We start from the raw sequence: 16,096 nt of genomic DNA on the forward strand, positions 1-16,096 counted from the left end.
TCCATAGGAAAGCCAAAAATCTCCAAGCAATCCTCCTTAGGTCTGTCATACAGCTTTGACTCTCCCTAGGAAATCCTTCATCAGCCAATCCAAAATCTGTGCTTAATCCAAATCCAACCATGAGCTTTCGTGTTCATCCATATGCAAGACCCCATCCCCATCCGACTCATCATAAAAACATGAAATCCCAAACCTATCATGATGTGTTTGATCGTATTGTCCTTGCTCCTGCCACCTCCTATTCCAATGATGATGAAAATTCCCCCAAGCATCCCACAAAAATCTATGCATTCTTCCAAACTATCTAGTCATGCCATTTGATATCCCAGCTTCTCCTCCATCATCCAATCAACCAAGCTTCCAATCTTCCACCCCCATCACACTAGCTATTCTTGTCAATCCACCTCCACCTCCGACACATGAGTCTCCAAGGAATCTCCTAGAGGAAATACAAGAAAAGTTGCCTCCAGCAGTTGATAAGCCATGTCATCTAATCCAACCATGTGAAGTAGTCAGTAATGAAGCTTCCCCATCTATAATATCACCTCCATCTCCCATAGCTATCATCCCCATACCATCCATCAAATTGCTTAAAATCCTTCCACTTCCCGCAAGCACCAAAATCCCACCATCTGTCAAAACCCTCCAAATCCTATCCACATCACCTTCAAGAATTTCCCAAATCTTCCATAATGACCCTTATGCATCCATCTTCTACTCACCCATCTCCACTACTGAATCTCCCATCTATCCATCCACTGCCTTTGAAGAGTCCATACCTTCACCTCCTATCGCACCATCCACTCCAAACCAATGCTATCAAGATCCTTCCGAAAAGCATGTTGACATCCCCCAAAGCATAAATGAAGATATCATCGTACCATGTCTTCCATCCATAGTGCAGTCACTATCCCCTCCATCTCCAAAACCTCAAGCCATACCTCCTCTACTGCAAGATATCTTTTCATCCCATCAGCTAAATCAAGATCCTATCCTACCATCTCCTCCACTCCATGCTTCCATCTTACTACCTATCCAAGCTATTTCACCATCTATAATATACCCTCTTGGTTCACTTACATTCATCCATAGTGGCCTCCTCTCAGCAGAAGAATTAAGAATAGTATCTCCCTATTGCAGTACATCTGATAAAGCACTTCCACCATTTTCTGCAAGCAAAAAGTATCCTCAGCTAGTTCAAATGCTCAATCGATGGCATTATCAAGGTCAAGGTTTAGGACCACAAGAGCAAGGAATCAGAAAGCCTATTATTGCACAAAAAAATCTAGGATTTCATGGTCTTGGATATGTATCCAAAGGCTCACCATCTAAAGGTGTTGGTACACCACACCCCCAAACCAAGCCTATCTCCAAACCCCCCATGCCAGCCTCCCATCACTCCTTCAAGAAATCTTATGTCATCCCCACTCCACCATCTTTGCAACCTAAAACAACCTACCATATCCCCCCTTCATCCACTAAATCCATTTTGGGTCCCTATGTCCCAAAATCTACCATCCTCCATCCTCCTATCAGCCATCATTCAAATCCTATTCCCTCCATTCCTATGCAAGATCAGCAAAGGCACATATCGAGGCACATCATCCATCATCATCCCTCTACACACTCTCCCATATCCTCTCCATCCCACAAAGCTTCTCCTAACCATCTTCCCAAAGCTTACCACAACAATGTAAATGCCAACTTCAAAATGCATAAAGCTAAAAATCCACATCCTAGGCAATCATATGTCTATTCTAAAAGGCATACTCCAAAAAGGAAAAACCCAATCAAAGAATGCAAAATAATGCAAAAGCCTATGAAAAGAAAATCCAAAACCATGTGGATCCCAAAGAAAAAAGTTGAAACCCAATGCATAATGGCATCCACCATTGCTAATCCTCCATCCAGTGACTCATGTCCCCCATCTCCTAACTCCATCTTGGGTGCCTATATCCCCAAGCACGCTTCCACAAATCCTCCATCACGCCCGCATCTACCATCTATCCCCTATATGCTCTTTTCACACCCATCCCAACATGTGCCAATGTTGCTCTTGCAAGCATCCCCATCTCATGCTCCTTTCCAACCTTTTCATCCCTCCATCTTCTACCATCAATCCCATCTAATCCAATCTATTGCATAAATCACACATCCGGTGTACCAACAGCTAGTAACAAAATTAAACATTCCAACAGCTAGTGAAAAATCCCAAAATAGCCAAAATAGCTGAAGAAAGCCAAAATCATTCCAGCTAAGTCCAAAGTCAAAAAGTCAAAAAAAATAATAAAGAAAAATAAAGTGTCCAGTGGTGAAAACTTGGCAATTCAAGCGCCTTAGACAAGTACCATGATGAAAACTTGGCAAACAAGCATCATGCGTAATCCCGCCATCCCCAGCTTAGCCTATCACCCTCATGCTTTTGGTCATCTCTTGACATCCAACTCCATCTTCCAATCTATCCACCTATCCTCCACCCTCCATCTTCCATCTCACACCATCCACTTATCTCCTACAGCTTCAGCCAACCATCCCAACTATCATCCATCTCCCTAGCCCCTTCAGCTTTTTCCATCCTAGCTTCAATCCTATCACATCCATCATAAGACCTCCTTCCACACATTATCTTCTGATTGGGGGCACTATATTCCTTTGAGATCTTGTCTTTTCCATCCTCCCTTGTCATTGGTATCTAGCTCTAGGCTATCCTCATGCAAACCTAATGTCATCTCTTTATATCCATCATAATCCTAGCTATCTACCATCCTATCCAGCCATCTCATCCTACTCCTCTAGCTATCTTTGGTCACAAAATCTATCATCATCATTGGATGCATCTTGCCAAATCCATATCTTTCGCTATCAACTCATCCTTAGCTTCTGCATCTTGCACCAACTTGAACCATCCCGCTATCCTATCATCCTGAGCTTTTGCCTGCTTGTAACTATCTTGGTCAGCTTCAGCTTGTAAATATCTTGGTCCATCAGCTTGTACATCCTCTTTAGCTTAGTACCATTGTATCTATCCAGTTTTCGTGTCAGATCGTCCTTGCTCAACATCTTGCACACATCACATAACCCTTGGTTAGCTATCCCAATGCATCCTTTAGCTAGATCTCCTGTCACCAAAGTGTTATCCTTCTTAGTTCAGCTTGCCAGACGCATTACTCACCCAGATCCATCGGCTTAGGTGCTCTCCGATAGATCCTTGTAGGATATAGCTTTCCTCATGTCTAATCTTGGTCTGTTAGTACCTCATCCTACCCATCTCGTTGGCAAACAGTTCTCTTTTGGATTTTCACTTTCTTTTGATTTGGAATCTTCCCTTTTGGGTCTTGAAGTATCTTTTTCAAACAATCTTTTTGTTCCCTCCTCAAAGTTGCCATGATCTTCCATATCATGGTATACTGCGAATGGGGCACTATGGCCGTAAGGTCTTGATCAAGTTTTTTGTTTGTTTCTTTTTTTTTTTTTTGCTTGTGGGTTACCCAGTATCGGTTCCACGCTGTTTCCTTCGAGATTCATGTGTGATGCTGGAGCAATCCTTGCATGTTTGTTTTGAGTCAGTCGTCAGTCCTCTGGATAGTTGGTGAAAAGGCCTTGATGTTCTTGGTAACCTTGGAAATTAACCAACAGTCCTGTAGCAAATCTAGTGCTCAACTACCTAGTGGTACTTCTCTTTGAAGTATCCCCTTGCTCAGAAAAAAGCTTCAATGGTTTCCCTTCATCTCCATTATCCCCCATCCATATCCAGCATCTGTCTCTCCTACCCCAGCTTATGCATCAGTATCTCTTTGAATCACTCCTCACCTTTAGCTTTAGGGATCCACAATCCTAGTCTTAGGGATCCACCAATCCAAATCAATCCACCAAGCCTCATCTTTCAATATCCACAATCCTAGTCCTAGGGATCTCCGAAACCCATCTTCTGCCAATCTGACTCTTTGAAATCCTATTGCATCAGCTTTTTAATCCCCTCATCCATCTCCCCATCCTGGATTCCTTTTATAGCGCTCTGCTCCTTCATCCTCTGCAATCCCTGAGAACTTAAGCTTGCTTCCTCTTGTGCCTCTAATTCTCCCTTTATCATTCTCCTGTAGTGAGAGTTTGAGCTAACTAAACCTCTTCTCTTAAGCCAATCTGAGTCTTCTTGCTCATATTGGATTCTTGTACTTTTCAAGAAGTCGTCGAGCCTCGCTTTCTCTCCCCACTGCCTTCTTGAGGGGTCATCTTGTAGTCCATTCTCTCCTCTTCTGCTCTAGCCTTGGGCATCTTATTTTCTTATCTTTGATGCCATGCCACTTGCGGCATCACATCAAAGAGGGGCAAAATGTAGACACCTAAAAACTTTTAGAAAATAAAGTATTTTTTATTTTCTAAAAAAAGTCCCTGATGACATCATCATTTATTAATTAATTAATTTATTTATTTATTTATTTTTATGCCATTAAATCCCTTTATCTTAATTAAAAATATTTAATTAAGGAATCCCTCCCAAAAATGTTTAAATCTTATTTAAACATTATTTCCTTATTTATTAATTATTTAATTAATAAATTGACCAAAAAACCCAAAATAAATTAAAAAAATTATTTTTTGCCCAAAGCTTGGCCAATTTCCTTAAGACCACTAACCTCTTCCAAAATCTTCTAATCCTTCTTTAATTTTGATTAAAGGCTAATCTCATCATTTCCTACCCCTAATCCCAACTCAAAATATTTAATTAAGATTAAATATTAATCCTCATGTTTATTAAAAAAGTTTTAATAAATATCTCCTCAACCCAAACCCTTGAAATAAATAAAACTTGATTTATTTCCTAAAAATCTAATTTATCCTCATCCTAAGAAGTTCTAGACTCTTCTAGAAAGTCTTCATCCTCATCCTAGGAAGTTCTAGACTATTCTAGAAAGTCTTTATCCTCATCCAAAGTCTAGACTCTTCTAGAAGATGTCTTTAAATCTAATCCTAATCCACTCCTAACCTTGTCACATTCCCTAAACATGGGTTAAAACTTACTAACCCAAGCCAAATTTAACAAATATCTCCTCCTTCACCCACCCTCATTAAATTGCATCCACTTGCCTATCCCTAAGCTAATCCTAAACCATCCTAATCCATCCTCTAATCATGTGCACAATCCTAAGCAAGCTTAAAACCTTCCTAATCAAGCCCAAGTCGAAATTCCTCTCATCTCCTTCAAAATATCCCAACCATAAAACTTTATGAAGCCCACTAGGCCATAAATGACTCTTCCAAGCCCTTTTATTTCTCTTACAAGCCATTATGAGGGTCTTTATGAAGATTTTATCCCTTGAGCCTCCTTTGTTGACTCATCCTTCCCCTTTCTTCCATCCTCTCACCCTGTGACATGTGTCATTCCCTGATTGGCTGTAAGGAAGCACAATCCATGTGCTCTCCTCTCATGCAATCTGAGCCCTCCATGAGCTTTTCCCCATCCTTGCATTTTAGCCCTCAATCCCTCAAACCTCTTGCCTATAAATTGGATCCTTCCCCTTTGCAAAACAACACAATCCATGAAGTAAAGTCATAATGCCATTTTGAGAAGCCATTTTACATCAAAACCATACACTCACACCCAAATTCCAACTCCATTTGAAGCCCTTTTTGAAACATAAAGCTTGAGCATACATCCTATCTATTTAGACAAAGCTACTCAACAAGAAAGCTTCTCATTGAGAGAGCCCATTAATGGCTCATATTCTCAATTGAGAGCTCATCTTAGTCTATCTTGAAGTTTATGAATTTTGTTTAGTTTGTAGAAGCTTTATTTAAATTTGGTTTCTTTTAGCATACTAACAATAAGTAAATATAATTATTAGAAGATAAGGAGGAATAAATGCTAGTAAATAGAACAAATAAATAATGAATCATGGGAAGGTAAGTACCTTAGTTTTACCAACAAAATTGGAAATAAACAATTGCCTATCTAATTCATGTACATTAATGCATAAGTTCAAATATCGTAGTGAACTCTTCATGCTTACATCAGGGTTAATAACCAAAAAAGTTAGATAATCTAACCATGACCCCCAATCAAAGTGCATAACATTTATACATTTGCATCTTCAATAAGTGCACCCTTTAATGTAACCCTACCCTAGATGCGGACTACAAGTTCACACTGAGTTGAATGTCATGACATGACAACTAGTAAACCCATATATATATATATATATATAGACTACTCCCCTGATTTCCAATGCCAATTAGAAATGAACCTTCAACTTCAACCAACCCAGTAAGGATCACTTTGATTAGGGAATTGAAGGTTCATGCAACCCATAAACATAAATGTTAGATAGCTTGATCTCTTGGCCATTCAATAAGCTAGTCGGCAAGTATTGTCTTATGTGAGTTCCTAAGGGTTACTTTCAAAAAAAAATGTAGTTATGTTTTGCCCTATAATTTTTGGGCATGACAATGCCCAATTGTAATAGGCCAACATTTAATGGTTGTAGTAGTTAGGTCTACTAGGCCTTTGTTGTATTAGTCATTGCTCTTGATCTTGAATCAATCAAAATCACTCATTGTACTAAGAACTATTATAAAAGGTCAAGGCCTTGCCATAAGTAAAATACTTGCTAAAATTATTGTCATTATGCTATCAAAGTAATTGCTAATTCATTGTGGATTACTTGAGTTGGTTTGGAGTGTTGCATGGTTTCTACATTTCCTCAACTAGATTAGGATTTTATTTCATGTTGAGTAGAAATAGTGCTTAGTTGAATGGAAGATATTTTGGATGCATATATGTTTAACCTACTTAGACCAAAATAATAGTTGTCTATTTATTGTGATTTTTTCATGCATAGTTGAATGGCATGGTTATGACCTTTACTTCGATTATTATTCACAAATTGATATGCATTTGATAATGTCACAATCCAAGACAAAATGAACACAACAAGAAAAGACACTTTTATTATCAGAAACAATATGTTATTACATTCATTATAGGGAAAATACACTCAAGTATATGCCCTATGGGCTTACAACATAATCAAATTATGGAAAAAAAAAACTTCTCACATTACCTTCTCCCAAACTCCATAAAAAATGTCTTTCTATTGCAAGAAATGACCTTAAGTAACCTAAAGTAGGTTTAGGGTTAGAAATAAATTTTAGAATATGTCATTTTGCATCCACTTCCAAAACAAGAGGTTCTAGAAGACACATTACAACTCGATGCAAAATTAGAAGATTCCAAAAATGGTAGTCCAACTTCTGGGAGGCATAACTTTTTATCTGGGACTCTAATTGACAAACTATTTGCATTCTTTTAAAGCTCTCTGAGCCCTCTATATGCCTATGGAAAACCTTGTTTTTCCTCCAATTTTTGGGCTTGTATGAGGCCATTTAGCGCCTCAAACTTGACTTTGAAGCATTCTTAGGTCTCCAGGCAACTTAAAACTACCATAACTTTCGAACAATGAAGCATTTTGACTTGATTATTTTTCTTGAGTGCTTAAAATTACAAATACAATCGTCCCTCCAAATAATCATAATTATTGTTGTATTACAAAATAACTCATTTTCTACATTGGCACATGTCTCAAGGTGCTAAAAAACACTAACCTAGAAAACTAATAGTGGAACTATGAGAGTTGGAATCTTTAATTGGGCCAAATGGGTATCCTTAAATACAAACACATTAAATAGAAACTAACACTAAGCATATTTTTTGTGTGATACAAGATTTCCCTTACACTACTAGATGCTCCTGCATCAAAGACCTAGGACAATTTAAAAAGTGACCCTGTCACTTTACAATTGGTTGAGGAAAATACAAATGGAAACCTCCACCTTGGATAACTAGGTCAAATATTCCACCAGTCATCTCTTCCACTTCACCATGTACTCCTCATACTACATGTTTCTGGTACTCTAGCCTACATGACTATCCATAATTTCTTCAATCTCCTTCGCAGAAGTAGGAATGGGACATGGCTTAAGTATCAACTCCTCCTCTACATCATCTTCATGATATTATGTTAAGATTGCAATATTAAAAACATGGGAAATATGGATCCCATCTAGCAACTCCACTTCAAATGTATTTCCTGAATTATGTTTCTTCAAAATCTTGTAAGGACCAAATTTATTCATCTTCATCTTATTGTAGGTGCCCACTGGAAACCATTCCTTTATCAAGTAAAGCATAACTAGATCCCCAACTTGGAACTCCTTTTGTCTCCTCTTTTGATCTGCTCTAGCCTTATACTACATGTTCGTCTTGGCAATATGTGAATGCACTTTCTCATGTAGGTTCTTGACATGGTTAGCAAATTCCTTTGCCTCAACATTAATCCTCTCTCCTTGCTCCATCTTCCTCAACTCTGGTGCATTCCTTGGACTACTCTCATACACAATTTGGAAATGGTGACCTACCAGCACTCCTATTCACAGAATTATTATAAGAAAATTCCACCTGTGGTAGAATCAAATCCCATCCCTTGGGCTTATCCCCTATTAAACACCTCAAAAAATTACCCAGACTTGTGTTCACCACCTTTGTTTGTCCATAAGTCTACAGATGATGTAGAACTGAACTTCAACTCTATCTTTAACTTCTTCCACAAATCCTCCAAAAATACTCGACAAATTTTGTATCTTTGTTAGAAACAATTCTTTTTGGGAGACCATGTAGTCTCATCACCTCTCTGGGAAAAAAAAAAAATCTGCAATATGCACTATATCATGGTCTTGTGACAAGGAATGAAATGATCCATCTTTAAAAACTTGTCAACCACTACAAATACTAAGTCATTACCTTGTTGTGTCCTTGGAAACCCAAGAACAAAATCCATACTTGTGTCTTTCCAAGGCCTTGATAGAAGATGCAATGGCTGATATTGTCCAGTATTATGACTGGCTCCCTTAGCTATCTGACACATTTGACAACTATGCAAAAACTTCTTCATATCTTATGACAATTGAGGCCAGAAATAATATTCACTTACAATGGCAATGGTCTTGTCTCGACCAAAGTGTCCCATCGTCTCCCCCCTATGTTTCTCCTTGATCAAGTCCCCCCTCATAGAAATCCTTGGAATGCACAACTGACTACCTTTGAACAACATACCATCTTGGATCATATAATCCAACCACCTAGTCATGTATACAGTAACAAGTTCCTTACAGGCCTTCCAAGCATCTACAAAATCAAGATCCTTAGGGTACAAAGTCTTGCGTTCATTAAAGCCAGCCACTTCAACCTACATTCTGTCAGTAACAATAGTCTCCTAATTAATGCATCTGCAACCCTATTAGACCTTCCACTTCTATGTTTCAATACAAATGTATAGCTCTGCAAGAACTTCACCCCTTTCAAATGTCTCTAATTTAATTTACCTTTTCTATTTAGGTACTGAAATGCCTAATAATTAGTATTAAAAAAAATCTTTTGGCAACAAATAATGCCCCCATTTCTTTAAAGCATGAACTATTGCATAGAACTCCTGATCATAAACAAAATACTTCTTCTTGGCATCATTCAATTTCTCACTAAAATATGCAATAGGCTTACCTTCTTGGCTCAATACAACTCCAATGGAACTACCACTAACATCACAATCCACTTGGAACACCTTGTTAAAATCAGGGAATGCCAACACTGGTTGTTCTACCAGCTTCTTCTTTAGTAACTCAAAACTCCTTGCAACTCCTAAAGTCCACTTAAACTCCTTCCTATCCCCTCTCATTTTTTCAGTGAGTGGTGCACATATACTACTAAAATTCCTAATAAACTTCATGTAAAAACTAGCCAAACCATGGAATGACCTCACCTCTCTGGGTCCATTTTGAGACCTTTAGTTGATACAAAAAACCACCGATAGACTAACTTCTTTTTAACAAAGCTACACTTCTTCAAATTAATCAACAGTTTATCTTCCCTCAACCTATCAAGACACTATAAATGTGCAACAAATGTTCATCCAAAGACATATTGAAAATCAAAATATCATCCAAAAAGACAATAATATTTTTTTTCTAGAAATTTCTCTAGTACCTCATTCATAAGTCGCATGAAGGTTCTCAATGCATTGGTTGGTCCAAAGGGAATGAATAACCACTTATATAGACCCTTCTTGGTCTTCTATTTTATCTTCTACTCATCTCCCTCTCTTATTTGTATATTGTGATAGCCACTCTTGTGGTCTATCTTTGTGAAGTATTGAGCTCCACTCAAGCAATCCATAAGATCATCCATCCTTGGCAAAGGAAACCAATACTTGATAATTATTTTTTATAGCCCTAGAGTGTGTACACATCATCCACTCTCCATCCTTCTTAGGTATCAATACTATAGGTATTGCACATGGACTCAGGCTCTCTCAAATCAAACATTTCATCAATAGTTCTTGAACTTGTCTATTCAACTCCTCAATCACAATAGGAGTCATCATATGAGAAACCTTGTTAGGCAAGCTAGCTCTAGGGACTAAATTTATTTGATGACTAATTTGCCTTACTAGCGGTAACCCTTTTGGGACATTACCAGATATGATATCTCCATACTCATTTAATAGACCTAAGACTTCTATTGGAACTTCACTACTACCTTCCTTGTCCTTTCTAGGAATTAAAGCATAACACACATGTTGAAGTTTCATACCATCCAGAAATCTTCTTCATCGACAAGGTATACCCTAGCATTGCTCCATACATTTTCATCTTTCTTTATCAAGGGCTTCAACTTGTGATGAACTCCATCCTTCATCAGAGAACAAGTAATTGTGTGACCATCATGTATAGCATGCTTATCATATTGCCATAGCCTTCCTAGCAACAAATATCATACATCCATTAGTATGATGTCACAGAGAACCTCATTATGGTAACTCCCAATCTTGAACTTCACCAAACATTGTTCACTAACCAGGACCTTATGATCATCATGCACCCAAGCAATCCAATATGGATGGGAGTGTTTCTCCCTCTTGAGCTTTATCTTTGTGACCATCTCCTCTAAGATTGAGTTGTTAGTGCTCCCACCAGCAATAATCACATCACAACCTTTACCCTCACACTTGCACCTAGTATGAAACAAACTCCTCCTTTGTCCATGTTGGTCTCACCACTTAGCAAGACCCTTTTATTAACCAAAACCTCTCATCTTTCTACATCCTCTGAATGCGATGATTTGACATCATAATCCACATGAGAAAACCTTGCTTGACCATCAACTCTCTTATCTTTCATTCCTTGGCATTGAGGGCACTCGTACACTTGATGGCCTTCTTCGTTGTAGTGAAAACATGTACCACAAAAGCCTCCTCTTCCTAAACCCTATCCTTGTCCTCTCTTCGTCTTTGGTCTCCAAAATTTTGATCACGTGAGAGGTTGAAGCCCTCATTCTGCTAGTTTCGGTTGGTACCCACATCTTCATTTTTCTTCTAGTCCTCATTTTAGCCCCCAAAAGATCCACCACCACCCCTTCCTCCTTGATCGCGCCCTCTTTGATTTCCATCAAACTTTTTGTTTATCTTCTTCTCAACTCCCAAGGAAAACTAGTATGGGTCTTCAATGGTGGTCATTTTGACCAAACTTAGTTCCTCCTAAATGCTAGGTCTTAACCCATTAAGATAGCGGTCAACCTTCTCCTTGTTAGCTTTTGCATGCCCTGCCCTAATAAGGACTTGATAAAACTCCTTTGTATATTCTTGGATAGATTTTTCCGCTTGCTTTAACCCTTGTATCTTCTTGAACAAATCAAGCTTGTAGTCAACGGGAATGAACTGCTTCTATAGTTTGTCTACCATGTGATCCCATCTTGTAATATTCTTCGTTCCTCATCTATTCCTCTATAACTATATCTCTTGCCACCAGATTTTAGCATGGCCCTTCAATCTATCCTTTGCAAACTTAACCCTATTAGGGCCCTCAATATCCTCATACTCAAAAGATTCCTCCAGTTCATTGATGTAGTCGATCAACTCATCCGAGTTTAGATTTCTCAAAAACATTGATACCTCAAGTTTAGGTATTTTTCCCAACTTGGCAATAGCCCTAAAAAGCTTTTCCTCTGCTTGGTTCAGGACTTTGCCTTCCTCTTCTCCTTCTTGCACAACATTTCCTTCTTCTTCATTTTCCACCTCACTTTCATCCTTGTACAAATCTCCTCTTGCAATGCTTGGACTTGTTTATGGAGGGCTATAACCTCAAGGAGGACACCTCTAGCTCTTCCACCATGCTCATTGCATGGAGGCATCTTCTCACTATCTTAGAAACCACAACCACATACTCCTGGTGCAAACTGCTTCACATTTGACAATCTATCTACACACTGAGGAACTTCTACTCGAATACCACTTGATAAGGGCACAACCCAAGACAAAATGAACACAACAGGAAATGCAACTTTTATTATTAGAAATGATATGCTATTACATTTAGTACAGAAAAAAAAACTCAACTATATGCCCTATGGGCTTACAACATAATCAGCTTCTAGAGAAAAACCCTTCTCATGGTACCTTCTCCCAAACTCCACAAAAACTCCCTTTACATTATAAGAAATGACCTTAACTAACCCAAATTATGTTTAGGGTTAGGAATACATTTTAGCATATGCTATTTGGCATCCACCACAAAAGCAAAAGGTTTTAGAAGACAAGTTACAAGTCGTTGCAAAAGTAGAAGATTTCAGAAATGGTAGTCCAACTTTCGGGGGGCATAACTTTTGATCTAGGACTTGGACTAACGAATCGTTTACATTTTCAGAAAGCTCTCTGAGCACTCCATACATGTGCCTATGGACAACTTTGCATGTCTCGCAGTTTTTGGGCCCGTATGAGGCCATTTAGTGCCTCAAACCTAACTTTGAAGTGTTCTTAGAAGGTCTCCAAGCAATTTAAAACTTCCATAACTTTCAAACCTTGAAGCCTTTTCACCTAATTATTTTTTTGGAATGCTTAAAATTACAAGTACAACCATCCCTCCAACTTACAATTTCTAACTAATCATAATTATGGCCCTATTGCAAAATAACTCATTTTCTATATCGGTACATGTCCCAAGGTGCTAAAAACACTAACCCATAAAACTAATAGTGGAACTATGGGAGTTGGATTCTCTAATTAGCCCAAATGGGTATCCAAAAATACAAACACATTAAATAGAAACTAACACTAAGCATATTTTATTGGGTGATACAAGATTGCCCTTACACCACTAGATGCGCTTGTATCAACATTGATGGATGTTGTCAATGGAATGGTGATAGTTTGAATATTTTACATCTACCTTAGGAGATCACACTAGCTTAGTTGATGTTTATAGCTAAACTAAGTCTAGTAGTATCACAAAGACAATCATAATTTCTTGCATTCTAGAAGTAGAATAGCTTTCTGAACCAATTCCCTTTCTAGTTTGTTTTCACAACAACACCCCATTGCACTTGGGGCCCTCCTTTTTGCTTGATGATGAGGTAGTTGTCTTAGGTAGTCTTAATTCAATGGCAATTTTCAAGTCTTTTGAGTCTAAGAGAGGAGTTTGAGCATCTTTGGCTCACTGTGAGTTAAGTCATTCCTCACTCAATAAGACCATTAGAGGCTTCCTAAGATCCATTGTAGTTAGCTACTAAGGCATCCACACTCCAAAAGCATCCTAGATAGAGCCTTGCTTCTAGTCAAGGGCCCATAGCTCCAATGAGATTATTGTTGTGATTTTACCATAGACATTGTTCTACTTTCAACAAATTTCCATTAAAAGGTACCAATAGAGATACATATACACCCAAAGCCAAACTATCTTGAACTTTCTAAAGTATTAAATATCAAGGTTAGAATGTTGAATTTAGGACATATCCAACTCACTTTCCTAGCATGATTTTTTCTTTCTTTTGATATTGCCTTTTCTTTGGCATGCTTTATTTTGGCCCATAAGTAATGAACATAATGGGTTTGAAGAAACCACAATGACATTGAAGCAAGCATAAGATCTTTATGTTGACTCCAACTTCTCCTCAAAGACTCCAATGACTTGGAGCCATTAAGTGTGAGTAAAATGTTGTAATCATTAGACTTGTGTACTCAAAAGACAGTGTACATCTCACTTCCAAATTCATGACATATCCTTTTTGCAAGATGCAGTTATTAGAAACAACCTATAGTTCAAGAGAACCTCCCAAAGAGATATCCAAGAAATGAGTCAAACAAATATATCGGGAAAACATCAATGTGTTGTATGGTGAACCTATCTCACAAATTGGGATTTTTTGAAACTAAACTAATCAAAGCAAGAGCAACCAAAGTAAAAACAACTAAACGATCAAGCGACTAAACTATTTAGGTCAAATGGCTCAAGGGAGATCTATGAACTAAAGTAACTAGAATTGACGAGTTCCACACAAAGACTAGAACCACTAAAGATCATAAGTCAAATGACTCAAGGAAAACTAATCGTCTGGTTTATAACCATTTGACATCAAGGGAACCTATTCTTACCTTCTTGAACCAAGTTGTGCAAGAAGAACCTATTGCAACTATATACAAGAGCTTAAAGGATGACACTTAAAAGGATTGATATATAAATGTGACCTAACATGGTTTCTCAAATCGTTCAAGAGCAATAATGCTTGGGTGATGGTTCTCAATAAGAAAAACGTATCCTTGTACTTTGAGAAAAATTGCTACCTCATGTTCAAATTTGAGGAATATATCATTGAAAAAGGAAAGGAAAAAATCGAGGCAATTCATGAGAATCATGATCAGTTTAGATGTAGATCGTCTTTCCTACATTAACATGATCAAAATAATGACTTGCATAACTTCTAGCATTGAAAGCAGGGAAATAAACAACATAGTGTCCTTCGAATGGGTACTCTTTTTGAAATTCTTGTTGGTCCTCCATAGCTTCAAGAAGTCAAAGTTGATGATGAATGTTCCCACTTACATTAGCATCAAACTCATGAGTAAAGAAGGCAAGACCATTCATGAACTTAGGTCCATTGAATAGTGTTGATTGACTTGACTCCCTAATGAGCCAAATTGCACATTCTCATATCCCTTAGTTTAGGGCTTTATTGAATTAATCTTGACTCAGTCAGAGCAACTAATTTTACTAGGATATACTATAAGAGGCTAAGGCCTTGTCATTTGTCAAAGAGGTGAGTTATTAAAATTGTTGTAATGCTATCAAAGTAATTCCTAATTTATTATTGGTCTTCATAGTGGATTACTGGTATTGATTCAAGTGTAGCATGGTTTCTATATTTCTTCACTTTGATTGAGATTTTTTTTCATGTTGATTTAAAATAGCATTTAGCTGAGTGAACAATATTTAGGATGTATCTTTGTTGAAATTGCTTAGACTAAACCATTAGGTATTCGATGATTGTAAGTTTTTCATGAGTGGTCAAAAGACATATTTATGAGTTTTAATTTGATTATTGCTTGCACATTGATATGCATCAATATATAGTGTCAATGGAATGATAATAACTTGAACATCTTATATCTACCTTGGGAGATCACACTAGCATGGTTGATTTTGAGTTAAAGACATTCACTGTTTCTCGCATTCTAGGAGAAAAATAATTTTCTGAACACTTTCATTTTGTAGTTTGTTTGGTTGGAAGTTATATTAGTTGACATCTATTAAATGAACAAGGTAAGTCCTCGCGTGATAACATATCACATTATTACAACTTAGTCAAGTCCACAATAAATTAGGAACCTTGGGGCTGTCTCACTTGATCACACAATCCAAATACATGGTTTAACATATAAGCATCTTTATTCAAGAGAATTGGAGATTTGGTGGTTCGTCTTGGAATACTGAGTATTTGATAGAACTACATGTTGTGGTGGCATAAAACACACATCAACATTACCCATCTATTTGCATGAGATAAGTAGCATACATCTAAAGTTCTCCATAATCTAAAATTAATCAGTTTCAGCAGTCAACAACCACCATGACTGATATGGAGGACAAAAATATCCCTCAGAGAAAAACGTCTCTCACTAGTCTCCATCATTGATTGCATAACAAAGTCTGACCATCAAGGGATCAATGCAAACATTGTAGACGTTCTATGATCTAACAATTTGCCACCTAGGATTAACAA

The sequence above is a fragment of the Cupressus sempervirens genome, chromosome 7 (assembly GCF_028749045.1).
Source record: "Cupressus sempervirens isolate cs-2001-9-10 chromosome 7, ASM2874904v1, whole genome shotgun sequence".
NCBI classification, from domain to species: Eukaryota; Viridiplantae; Streptophyta; class Pinopsida; order Cupressales; family Cupressaceae; genus Cupressus; species Cupressus sempervirens.